Here is a 12,232-nt window from a genome sequence, read left to right on the forward strand (position 1 = left end):
GTGTAAGCTGACTCTGCTGTAGGGAGAGTGAGATTTGGCTGGGGGAAAAGTGAAGAAAATGTTCCAGGCAGAAGGAACAGCATGTTGAAGTGAGAGAACATACTTTTTGGGAGAAAATAGGGGGTTTTTTGTTATTATTATTATTATTTTTTTATTGTGTCATGTTAATCACCGTATAGTCCATCATTAGTTTTTGACGTAGTGTTCCATGATTCATTGTGTGTAACACCCCCATGCTCCACGCAATCCGTGCCCTCCTTAATACCCACCACCAGGCTCACCCATCCCTTCACCCCACTCCCTTCCCAAACCCTCCATTTGTTTCCCTGGAGTCCATAGTCTCTCATGGTTCATTTCCCCCTCTGATTTCTCCCCCTTCATTCCAAGAGGTTTTGAGTGACTAGAACCTTGTGTTTGAATGGGGCTGCTGAGGCCAGTAAAGGGATAACCCTGTGGGAGACAAGTGGTGCCTTTTTTTGGTTTGTTTTGTTTTTTCTAGTGGCTTGCTGAGAAGCAACTCATCCTATTTCCTCCACCCCCATCCCCAGCCCCTCCTTCCAGGCACATGACCCCTTCCTTCCTAGCATAGGGTTTTAGTGTTTTGTTTGTTTTTTAAATTTTTTAAATTTGAGTATAGTCGACACACATGTTACATTAGTTTCAGGTATAAGACATAGTGATCTGACAAATTTATCCGTTTCAAAGCTCTGCTCCTCATGAGCGCAGGTACTACCTGTCACCATACAACACTATTACAGTATCACTGCCTATATTCCTTATGCTGTGACTTTTATTCCTGTGACTTATTCCATAAATGGAAGCCTGTATCTCCTACTCCCCCTCACCCATTTTTCCCATCCCCCCTCCTTGGGCAACCATTAGTTTGTTCTCTGTGTTTACAGGTCTGATTTTGCTTTTGTTGTTCTTTATTTTTATTTTTATTTTTTTTTGAAGATTCCACGTATAAGTGAGATCATATGGTGCTTGTCTTTCTCAGTCTGACTTATTTCACTTAGCATTATACCCTCTAGGTCCATCCATGTTGTCAGGAAAGGCGTGATCTCATCCTTTTTTATGACTGTAATATTCTGGGGTGTGTGTGTGTGTGTGTGTGTGTGTGAGTGAGTGAGAGAGACATCTTCCTTATCCATTTTTCTATTGATGGATACTTTGTCTCCTTCCATATCATGGAGATTGTAAATAATGCTGCAATAAACACAGGAGTGGTTCTATCTTTTTGAATTAGGGTTTTCATTTTCTTCAGGTAAATACCCAGTAGTAGAATTATTGGATCATATGGCATTTCTGTTTTTGAGAAAAAACCTCCATACTGTTTTCCACAGTAACAGTACCAATTTACATTCCCATCAACAGTGTGTGAGGGCTCCCTTTTCACCACATCCTCAACAACACTCGTTATTTCTTGTCATTTTGATTTTAGCTATTTTAGCCATCCTGACAGGTGTAAGGTGAGATATCTCCTTGTGGTTTTGATTTGTATTTCCCTGATGCTGAGTAATGTTGAGCATCTTTTCATGTGTCTGTTGGTCATCTGTATGTCTTCTTTGGAAAAATGTCTGTTCCAGTCCTCTGCCCATCTTAAAATCAGATTATTTGTGTGGTTTTTTTTTTGGTGTTGAGAATGATAAGGTCTTTATATATTTGGGATATTATTCTGTTACTGCATATTCCATTTGCACATATCTTCTCCTGTTTACAAGGTTGCCTTTTGTTTTGTTCATGGTTTCCTTCACTGTGCAAAAGCTTTTCATTTTGGTGTAGTCTCAATAGTTTAATTTTGCTTTTATTTTTCTCACCAGAGGAGACCTGTCTAGAAAAATGCAGCTGTGGCCAATGTCAGAAATCACTGAAATCTCTTCTAGGAATTTTATGGTCTCAGATCGCACATGTAGTAGGTCTTTAATCCACATTGAGTTTATTTTTGTGTATGGTGTTAGAAAGTGGTACAGTTTCATTCTTTTACACACAGCTGTCCAGTTTCCCTGCACCATTTATTGAAGAGATTATCTTTTCCCCATTGTATATTCTTGCCTCCTTTGTCATGGATTAATTGACCATATAAGCATGGACTTATTTTGGGCTATCTGTTCTCTTCCATTTATCTATGCATCTGTTCTTTTTTTTTTTTTTTTTTAAAGATTTTATTTATTTATTTAAGAGCACAAGAGAGAGAACAGAAGCAGGGGAGAGGGAGACCTAGGCTCTCTGCTTGACAGGGAGCCTGATGCAGGACTCAGTCCTGGGACCCTGGGATCATGACCTGAGCTGAAGGCAGACACTTAATGGACTCAGCCACCCAGATGTCCCAAGATTTCATTCCTTTTGGTGGCTGGGTATTATTCCATTGTGTATTGTGTTCCCCTTTCTCCATATCCTCAACAACCTGTTGTTTCCTGTGTTGTTAATTTTAGCCATTCTGACTGGTGTGAGGTGATACTTCATTGTGGTTTTGATTTGTATTTCCCTGATGCTGACTGATGTTGAGCATCTTTTCATGTGTTTGTTAGCCATCTGTATGTCTTTGGAAAAATGTATATTCATGTATTCTGTGTCTTTAGCGTTTTCTATACACAGTATCCCATCATCTACAAATAGTAATAGTACAAATTAACTTCTTTACCAATATGGATGCCTCTTTTTCTTATCTGATTGCTGTGGCAAGGACTTCTAGTACTAAGTTGGATACAAGTGGCAAGTGTAGACATCCTTGTCTTTCTGATCTAAGAGGAAAATCTCTCATTTTTCACCATCGAGTAAGATGTTTGTTGTAGGTTTTCCAAATATGGCCTTCATTTTGTTGAAATATGTTTCTTCTAAACCCATTTTGTTGAATTTCATTATGAACAAATGTTGAATTTTGTCAAATTCTTTTTCTGCATCTATTAAGATGACCATATGATTTTTATCCTTCATTTTGTTAATGTGGTGTATCACATGGATTGATTTGTGAACATTTGGTCATTCTTGCACCTTCAGAATAAGTCCCACTTGTGGTGAATGATCCTTTTAAATTATTGTTGAATGTGATTTGCTAATATTTTATTAAGGATTTTTGCATCTATGTTTACCAGGGCTATTGGCCTGTAGTTTTCTTGTTTGTAGTGTCTTTGTCTGGTTTTGATATCAGATGCTGGACTCATAGAATGTATTTAGAAGCTTTACTTCCTCTTCTATTTTTTGAAATAGTTTGGTAGAATTTACCTGTGAAGACATCTCATCCTGGAGTTTTATTTTATTTTTTGATTACTGACTCAATTTTTATTGCTAGTAATCAATCTGTTTAAATTTTCTATTTCTTCCTAACTCAGTTTTGGAAGATTGTATGTTTCTAGGAATTTATCTGTTTCTTCTAGGATGTCCGATTAATTGGCATATAGTTTTTTTGTAATATTCTCTTATAATCCTTTCTGTTTCTGTGATGTCAGTTGTTACTTCTCCCTTCTAATTTCCGATTTCATTTATTTGGGTTTTCTCTTTTTTTCTTGATGAGTCTGGTTAAGGGTTTATCAATTTTGTTTAACTTTTCAAAGAACCAGCTCTTGGTTTTGTTGATCTTTTGAAATTGTTTTTCAGTCTCTATGTTATTTATTTCTGCTCTGATCCTTGATATTTTCTTCTTCTACTCACCTTGGAATTTGTTCTTATTTTTCTACTTTGTTTAGGTGTAAGTTTAGGTTGTTTGAGATTTTTCTTGTTTCTTTTTTTTATTTTTTTAATTAATTAATTTTTTTTTTTGAGATTTTTCTTGTTTCTTGAGGTAGGTCTATATCATCATATATTTCCTTCAGAACTACTTTTGCTGAGTCCTAAAGAATTTGGGTCATTGTGTTTTTCTTTCCTTGTCTCTATGCTTCTCTGTTGCTGCTTTTAAAATAATCTCTACCTTTAAACTTTGATTTTTAATTATTATATGTCCTGTGTGGACCTCCTTGGGTTCATCTTGTTTGGAACTCTCTGTGCTTCTTGGACCTAGATGTCTATCTCCTTCTCTATTTAAGGAAGTTTTCAGCTATTTTTTCTGCAAATAAGTTTTCTGTCCCCTTTCTCTCTTCTTCTGGGTCCCCTATAATATGAATATTTATTCACTTGATGTTGTCCAAGAGATCCCTTAACCTATCCTCATTAAAAAAAAATCTTCCCTTCCCTCCCTGCCCTTCCCTTTCCTTCTACCCCCTTCTTTTTTCTTTTTTATTTCTTTCTCTCTTTTCTCCTCCCTTTCTTCTTTTCCCTTCTTTCCTTTCTTCTCTTCCTTTCTTTCTTCCCTCACTTCCTCTTTTTCCTTCCTTCCCCTTCCCCCCTTCCTTCCTGCCTCCCTCCACCTTTCTTCATTCCTTTCCCTCTTTTTTTTCTCTCTCCCTTTCTTTCTCTCTCTCCCTTTCTTTTTTTCTTTCTTTCTTTCTGCTCTTTCTTTCTTTCTTTTCAGCATAGGTGCTTTCCATTACCCTGTCTTCCAGATTGCTGATTCATTCATTCTTCTGCATCCACTAGTGGACTGTTAATTCCCTCTAGTGTGTTTTTTAATTAAAGATTTAAAAAAATTTATTTAAGAGAGAGAAAAATCAGGGGGAGGGGCAGAGGGAGAAGGAGAAACAGACTTCCCACAGAGCAGGGAGCCCAATGTGGGGCTTGATCCCAGGACCCATGACCTGAGTCAAAGGCAGACACTTAACCAACTGAGCCACCCAGCTGTCCCCCTCTAATGTGTTTTCTATTTCAGTTTTGTATCTTCGAGTCTGATTGATTCTTTTATTTTTATATTTTATATCTCTTTATTGAAAGTCTCAGTGAGTTCTTCCTCCAGCCCAGTGAGTATCTTTATTATCATTACTTTAAATTCTTTATCAGGCATATTGCTTATCTCTGTTTCACTTAGTTTTTCTGAGTTTTTTTCTTATTTCTTTTAGAGACTATTCCTTTGTCTTCCTATTTTGCTTGACTTTCTGTGTTTGTTTGTAGGGATTAGGTGGAACAGTTAGTTACTTCTTTTAAACTTGAAGGGGTGGTCTTATGTATGGTTGTCCCCTATGTATACTCTGTGTGGTTGGTGACTTTGCTGGTTGACTGGAGCTGTGACTACTGTGGGATGGGGATCCTGGGGTTTTCCATGAAGTGGATGCCCTGTCAAGACAGCTAAAGGTGAAGTGGATGCAGGCCAGAATGTTCCAGGTTTCTATGTGTGGAGGGCACCCTGGTAGGTAGCTGAAGCTGAAATGGGTGCAACTTGGTGTATCTCAGGATGCCCTGGTGAGGTGGTTGGAGCTGAGGTGGTATGTGGACCAGGAGATCTCTGAGCTCTCTGTGAAGAGGGTATCCTGGCAGGATAGCTAAAACTAAAGTGGGTGCATGCTGGGGGGACCTGGGGCTCTATGCACAGATGGCACCTTGGCAAGATAGCTGAGGCTAAAGGGGATGTAAACTGACATGTTCCAGGGTCTTGGCCAAGGGTTCTTTGGAGAGGTGGCTGGAGAGGAGGCAGGGTACAAGTTGGGAGGTCTTGGTACTCTCTGCACAGAGGTTACACTGGTAGTACAGCTAAAGCTAAAATAGGTGTGGGCTGGTTTGGTCCCTGGGCTCTCTGTACACAATGGGCCCTAGAAGGACAGCTGAAGCTGAATTGGGTATAAACCATGGTGCCCCAAGACGTTTAGCACAGTGGGTGTTTTGGTGTGGTGACCGGAGCTGAGGCTGGCGAGGGTGGGGTGTTCCCGAGTGATTAGCATGATGGGCACCTGACAGAGTAGCTGAATATGAAACTTATGTCAAAAGAGAGGTTCCAGAGCACTCTGCACTGGCGGGGCACTAGCAAGCAATCTAAAGGCAAAATCGTGTAAGCTTGGAATGTTCTAGGGTGCTTAGCAGCTGTGTCACCTCGGCACAAAGGCTGGGGTTGCAATGAATGCTAACCAGGAGTATCCTGGTGTGTATTGCCCTGTGCCCACCTTGTTGGGGTAGCTGGGACTGGTGTGAGCTGTAAGCCCAGTGTTCACTGAGGCAGCAAGCTGGGTAGACTGGCCAGGCTGTGCACTAGTCTGTTTTCAAGGTAAGGGGGAAAGACCTGTACCCCTGAAATGAATAATACATTATATGTTAATAAAAAAAGTAAAGTCATTTGGTCCTTGGCCAAAAAAAAAAAAAAAAAAAAAAGTAGGGGGAGTGTAGATCATATCTGTTAGCCCCTCCCACCTAGAGAACATTGTAGCATCTTCCCCCCCACCCCCACCATTTGGTGGAGTTCAAGGTGACTTTTTTAAATGCTAGTTGCTCTTATAAACCACAGCTTTTTTCTGTGCTCAAGGACCGAGGTATCTGTTCCTGAGCCCTCAGTACTATCCCCCCCACCCCACTGCAGTTTGAAGTGTTGGGGGGAGGGTCCCTTCATTACCATGTCTTCATCTCTCTTGATGTTCTCTATGTGGTCTTTTGTTGTGCAGAAGATGTTCAGTGGACCCCTAGTTCTTCAGGAGGAATGTTTTATAAATAGATGTAATTTAGTGTGTTCCATGAGGGGGTGAGTTCAGGGTCTTCCTGTGTGGCCATCTTGGACCAGAAACCCCAGGATTGGGTTTTATCATTTATTATTATTATTTTTTATTTTGTTACATTAGTCACCCTACAGTACCTCATTAGTTTTTGATGTAGTATTCCATGATTCATTGCTTGCATGTAACATCCAGTGCTCCATGCAATCTGTGCCCTCCTTAATACCCATCTTTTCAAGTTTCAGGTGAGAAAAATACTATTTTACTGTGCAAATGGATAAATTAGCTTTTCTCTTGTAAGTGGCATGTTTGAACAATGTTTTCAAATATGCCTGTGAGTGTTATGAGGCCTCTCACCCACCAGAGAATGAACATTATCTTAGGAACAAAAGAAAAGCTCTGCCTTCTGGCTGTGTGGGTGGGGAAGTAATGTGGCAATATTCCTAATTTCCTTTTATTTATCTTTTTTCCTCTCCTTCTAAGTCTCTTCACAGTTTTAAATTTCTTTCTGCTCTGCTCCCTTTGGACCCATGTGCTTATTGCTTTGTCCTTATCTGGGGGTGTCTTTGAGCTCAAAGGACAGGGTTGTGAAGCCCCAGGAAGGTGTTCTATGTGAGAAAACTCTGATGTGCTACATAAAATTCCCATTTAATTCTTGGGGTGCTTGGGTGACTCGGTTAAGCAGCTGACTCAATTTTGGTTCATGATATTAGGGTTGTGGGATTGAGCCCTGTGTCAAGCTCTATGCTTAGCATTGAGTCTGCTTGAGATTCTCTTTCCCTCTCCCCTTGCCCGTCCCCCTACTCATGCATATGCTTCCTTGCTTTCTCTAAAATAAATACAATCTTTAAAAAAAAAATCCCATTTAATTTTTAAAACATCTGTCTATGGTGGGGACCCTTAGATCCATTTCACAGATGAAGAAACTGAGGCTTAGAGATGTTAAGACACAAACCCAGCATCTAATGACAAATATGTAAGAAGCAATTCCATTGGCTGCTTTTCTAGTCTTCACTTAACCAAATCCTCTTTAGACATCAAGATTCTGTTTAAGTTCCAGAGTAGAGAGGCTGCTAGCTTTCCATCTTGAAGAGAAACCTATTGTCTCACTCTGCCCAGTCAAGGAATAGAAGCCATGTCTCTCACTTAGGAAGGAGTTGTGGAGTTTAGCTCAGCACCAGTCTTGTATTTCAGATAAAGAAGAGAGAAATGAGAAAGAAGGAGAACAAAAACAGAACATCTATTCTCCTCAGAGAACCTAACTCCTGAGTTTGGCCTTGGTTCCAGTTCCATGTCTGCCACTACAGTCTATTGTGACATTGCTAAATTCCTTCTCAGTTCTGGGTCTCTATTTCCCCATCTACTGAGTTTTAATTCTAGTAACTATACTTTTTATATTTGAGCTCTAACTCTGAGCTCTTTTCTATTCACCTGTTTTTGCTTCATAGCCTCCTATTCTTATTTTATGGTGGTTATTCCTTCCTTTGAGTCACTTAATATATTTGCTGTTAAGCCCTTTTTAGATTGCTCTTATTCTTTATTCTCGCAGTTGGGGAGATTGTGGGAACCTCAGGAAGTGGTTGTGAATCCATCTCTTTAGGATATTTTTCCCAAGTACACCTGGTCGGGGCCTTATGAGAGCATGTACTCATGACCTTGTATATTAGCGGCCCCTATACTGGTCCTAGCCTCCTATGGGTGTGTGGGGAGGCTTTAGTCTTGTCACTGGGCTTTATATATATATATGAATGACAGGAAAACATGAACATGAACAAGAGAAAATAGCAGAGGTATTATATATATATATATATAACTTATATGTATTATATATATATATATATAATACCTCTGCTATTTTCTCTTGTTCATGTTCATATATAATATATATAATATATAATATATATAATATATATGTATTATATATATATTATATATGTATTATATATAATTTATATATATTATATATATAATACCTCTGCTATTTTCTCTTGTTCATGTTCATATATAATATATTATATATATAATATATATATTATAATACCTCTGTTATTTTCTCTTGTTCATGTTCATATATAACATATTATATATATATAATATATATATTATATATATATATATAAAATACCTCTGCTATTTTCTCTTGTTCATGTTCATGTTTTCCTGTCATTTCTAAGGTTAGAGTGGACTGTGTGGTCAGTGTGTACTTGATTTGCTACCTTGAATGGAAATCCAATTTTATAATCTATAAACATATTATAGATGAAATGGAAGCTCAGAGAGGTGGCCAGACTTGTTCAGGAACACATACATAGGAAGGAGAATTGTAATCTGGTCGAACCCTTTCCATTCCTCTGCATCTAGCAGCCTGGGTGCTAATCTCAGCTTTGACTCATTGCTAGCTGTGTGTTCCTTGGCCAATTAAAAAAAATTCTGTTACCTGGGGAGCAACCCAGCTATCAGTATCTCTATCCTTCTGATATACAAGACAAACTCAAAACTGTGTCCTTGGCAGAAGTGAAAAAATATGACAAGTTTAACCTCGTATATTAGAGAAGGTGTGGGATCTGGAGTCTGGGAGTATGACCTCAGGCAGTCACTTAGCCTCTTGGAGTTTCAGTTTTCTCATCTATAAAATGGGGTCAATAATTATACTTATCTTCCTGGGTGGATGAGTGTAAAGTGAGAAAATTCACAAGGTTGATATGTTGTAGTAATAAACATTACTTCCTTCCAGGGAGGAAAGTAGACTGGGGGACTATGGAAGTGGAGGAAAGTGACAGCTGATTCATCAAATCCCTCAGGGTTTTGAAAAGAAAGTGGGGAGAGATTCTCCATGGACCCAACAAAAAAACAAAGAATAACAGGAAATGATCCAGGGAAGACAAATTTTAGCTCTATTTTGGAAAAACAATGTGCAAAAATGGGCAAAAGACATGAGCAGTCACTTCTCCAAAGAAGACATACAAATGGCTAAAAGACACATGAAAAAGTGTTAATCAACATTAACCATCAGGGAAATTCAAATCAAAACCACATTGAGATACCACCTTACACCAGTTAGAATGGCAAAAATCAACAAGGCAAAAAATAACAAATGTTGGAGAAGTTGTGGAGAGAGGGGAACGCTCTTACACTGTTGGTGGGAATACAAGTTGGTGCAGCCACTTTGGAAAACAGTGTGGAGGTTCCTTAAAAAAATTAAAAATAGAACTACCCTATGACCCAGCAATTGCATAGATGTAGTGATACAGATATAGTGAAAAGAAGGGCCATATGCACCCCAGTGTTCATAACAGCAATGTCCACAATAGCCAAACTGTGGAAAGAGCCTAGATGTCCTTCAACAGATGAATAAAGAAGATGTAGTCCATATATACAATGGAATATTACTCAGCCATCAGAAAGGATGAATACCCAACTTTTGCATCAACATGGGTGGGACTGGAGGAGATTATCCTGAGTGAAATAAGTAAAACAGTGAAAGTCAATTATCGTATGGTTTCACTTATTTGTGGAACATAAGGGATAGCATGGAGGACGTTAGGAGAAGGAAGGGAAAAATGAAGGGGGAATCAGAGTGGGAGATGTATCATGAGAAACTGTGGACTCTGGGAAACAAACTGAGGGGTTTAAAAGGAAGAGGGTAGGGGTTGGGTGAGCCAGGTGATGGGTATTAACGAGGGCATGTATTGCATGGAGCACGGGGTGTTATACACAAACAATGAATCATGGAACACTACATCAAAAACTAATGTACTGTATGGTGACTAACATACTAAAAAATTATATTAAATAAAAAAAATACTATGTGAGCTTAACCGATCTGAAAGGAGTTGCTTTTAGAGAGAATGAGTTTCCAACCTCCTCAAGGAACCAAACAGAGTTCAGCAATAAATCTATACAACTATGGCCAATTGATGTTTGACAAGGAATCTAAGTCTGTTTATTGGGGAAGGAATAGTCTCTTCAAAAAATGGTGCTGGGACAACTGGATTCCCAGATGCAAAAGAAGGAAGTCATATTTATATCTCACATAATGTATAAAATTATAATACATAAAAACTGAATATAAACTGAAAATTGCACAAAGACCTAGATATAAAAGCCAAAACCCCCTCAAAAAACCCCCAAAAGCAAATTAAAAAAAAATCCCACAAAAAACCAAAAAACTCAAACCCCAAAACTCTTAGAACATAGGGATAAATCTTCATGATCTTGGATTTGGCAATGGATTCTTAGATATAATACTAAAACTATAAATGACAAAAAGAGATAAATAGGCTTTCAGCAATATTAAACTTTTGTGCATCAAAGGACGTTTTCACAAGAGTGAAAAAACAACCCACAGGTTGGGAACACTTTGCAAAACATATAGCTGATAAGGATCTAAAATCCAGAATATATAAAGAACACCTACAATTTTACAACAAAAAGACAACCCAATTAAATTGGGCAGAGGACTTGAACAGATGTTTCTCCAAAGAAGATATAAAAATGCAGATCAAGGTCATATTGAGATATCATTTCATACCCACTAAAAAGGGTAGAATAAAAAAATTTTTTTTTTAGATAAAAATCCCCAGAAAATAACAAGTGTTGGTGAGGATGTAGAAAAGTTGGAACCCTCATAAATTGCTTGTGCGAATGTAAAATGGTGCAGTACAGTGAAAAACAATTTTGTGTTTCCTCACAAATTTTGTGAATTACCCTATGAATTATAGGGTAATTCATAGAGTAATTAAAGAATTACTCTATGATCCAGCAATTCCACTTCTGGGTATATGCCCCAAATAACTGAAAGCAGGGACCCGGGGCTCCTGGGTGACTCAGTGGGTTAAAGCCTCTGCCTTCGCCCAGGTCATGATCCCAGGGTCCTGGGATCGAGCCCCCACATTGGGCTCTCTGCTCAGCAGGGAGCCTGCTTCCCTTCCTCTCTCTGCCTGCCTCTCTCCCTACTTGTGGTCTCTGTCTGTCAAATAAATAAATAAAATCTTAAAAAAAAAAAAGCAGAGACTCACACAGATGCTTGTACCCTAATGTTCACTGCAGTATTATTCAATAGCCAAAAGTTGGAAATAACCCAAATATCTATCAACAGATAAATAGATAAGCCATATGTGGTGTGTACATACAATGGAATATTTCTCAGCCACAAAAGGAAATGAAGTCCTGACACAAACTACAGTGTGGACAAATCTTGAAAACATTATACTAAGCGAAACAAGCAAGACACAAAAGTATTGTATGGTTCCACTTACATGAAATATCTAGAGTGGATAAATTCATAGAGAAAATAGACTTAAAGTTTCCCAGGGGCTGAGTAAAGTGGGGAGTGAAGAATTATTGGTTAATGTGTGCAGAGTTTCAGTTTGGGGTAATGGAAAAATTTTAGAAATAGTGGTGATTGCACAATATCGTGAGTATAATTAATGGCACTGAATTATTCACCTAAAATGGTTAAAATGGCAAATTTTGTGTTATACATATATATGACAAACTTTAGAAACTCCTACATTTTCAAAAAATGAATACATGGTTGCTTTATATAAGTCCAATGAAGATCAAGATAAAGAACAATGTTTTCTGCTTAGAGCACATTTAATGACGTCTACTTTGCCACAATTATGTTTATGAGACCTGCGTTTTTAGGTTTCACTTTGAGCAAGAGGTGAACAGAACATTCAGAGGAAGTTAAATGGATTTCGCTGCTACTCCTGAACTAAAATGGAAGT

This window comes from Martes martes (assembly GCF_963455335.1).
Source record: "Martes martes genome assembly, chromosome: 9".
Classification (NCBI taxonomy): domain Eukaryota; kingdom Metazoa; phylum Chordata; class Mammalia; order Carnivora; family Mustelidae; genus Martes; species Martes martes.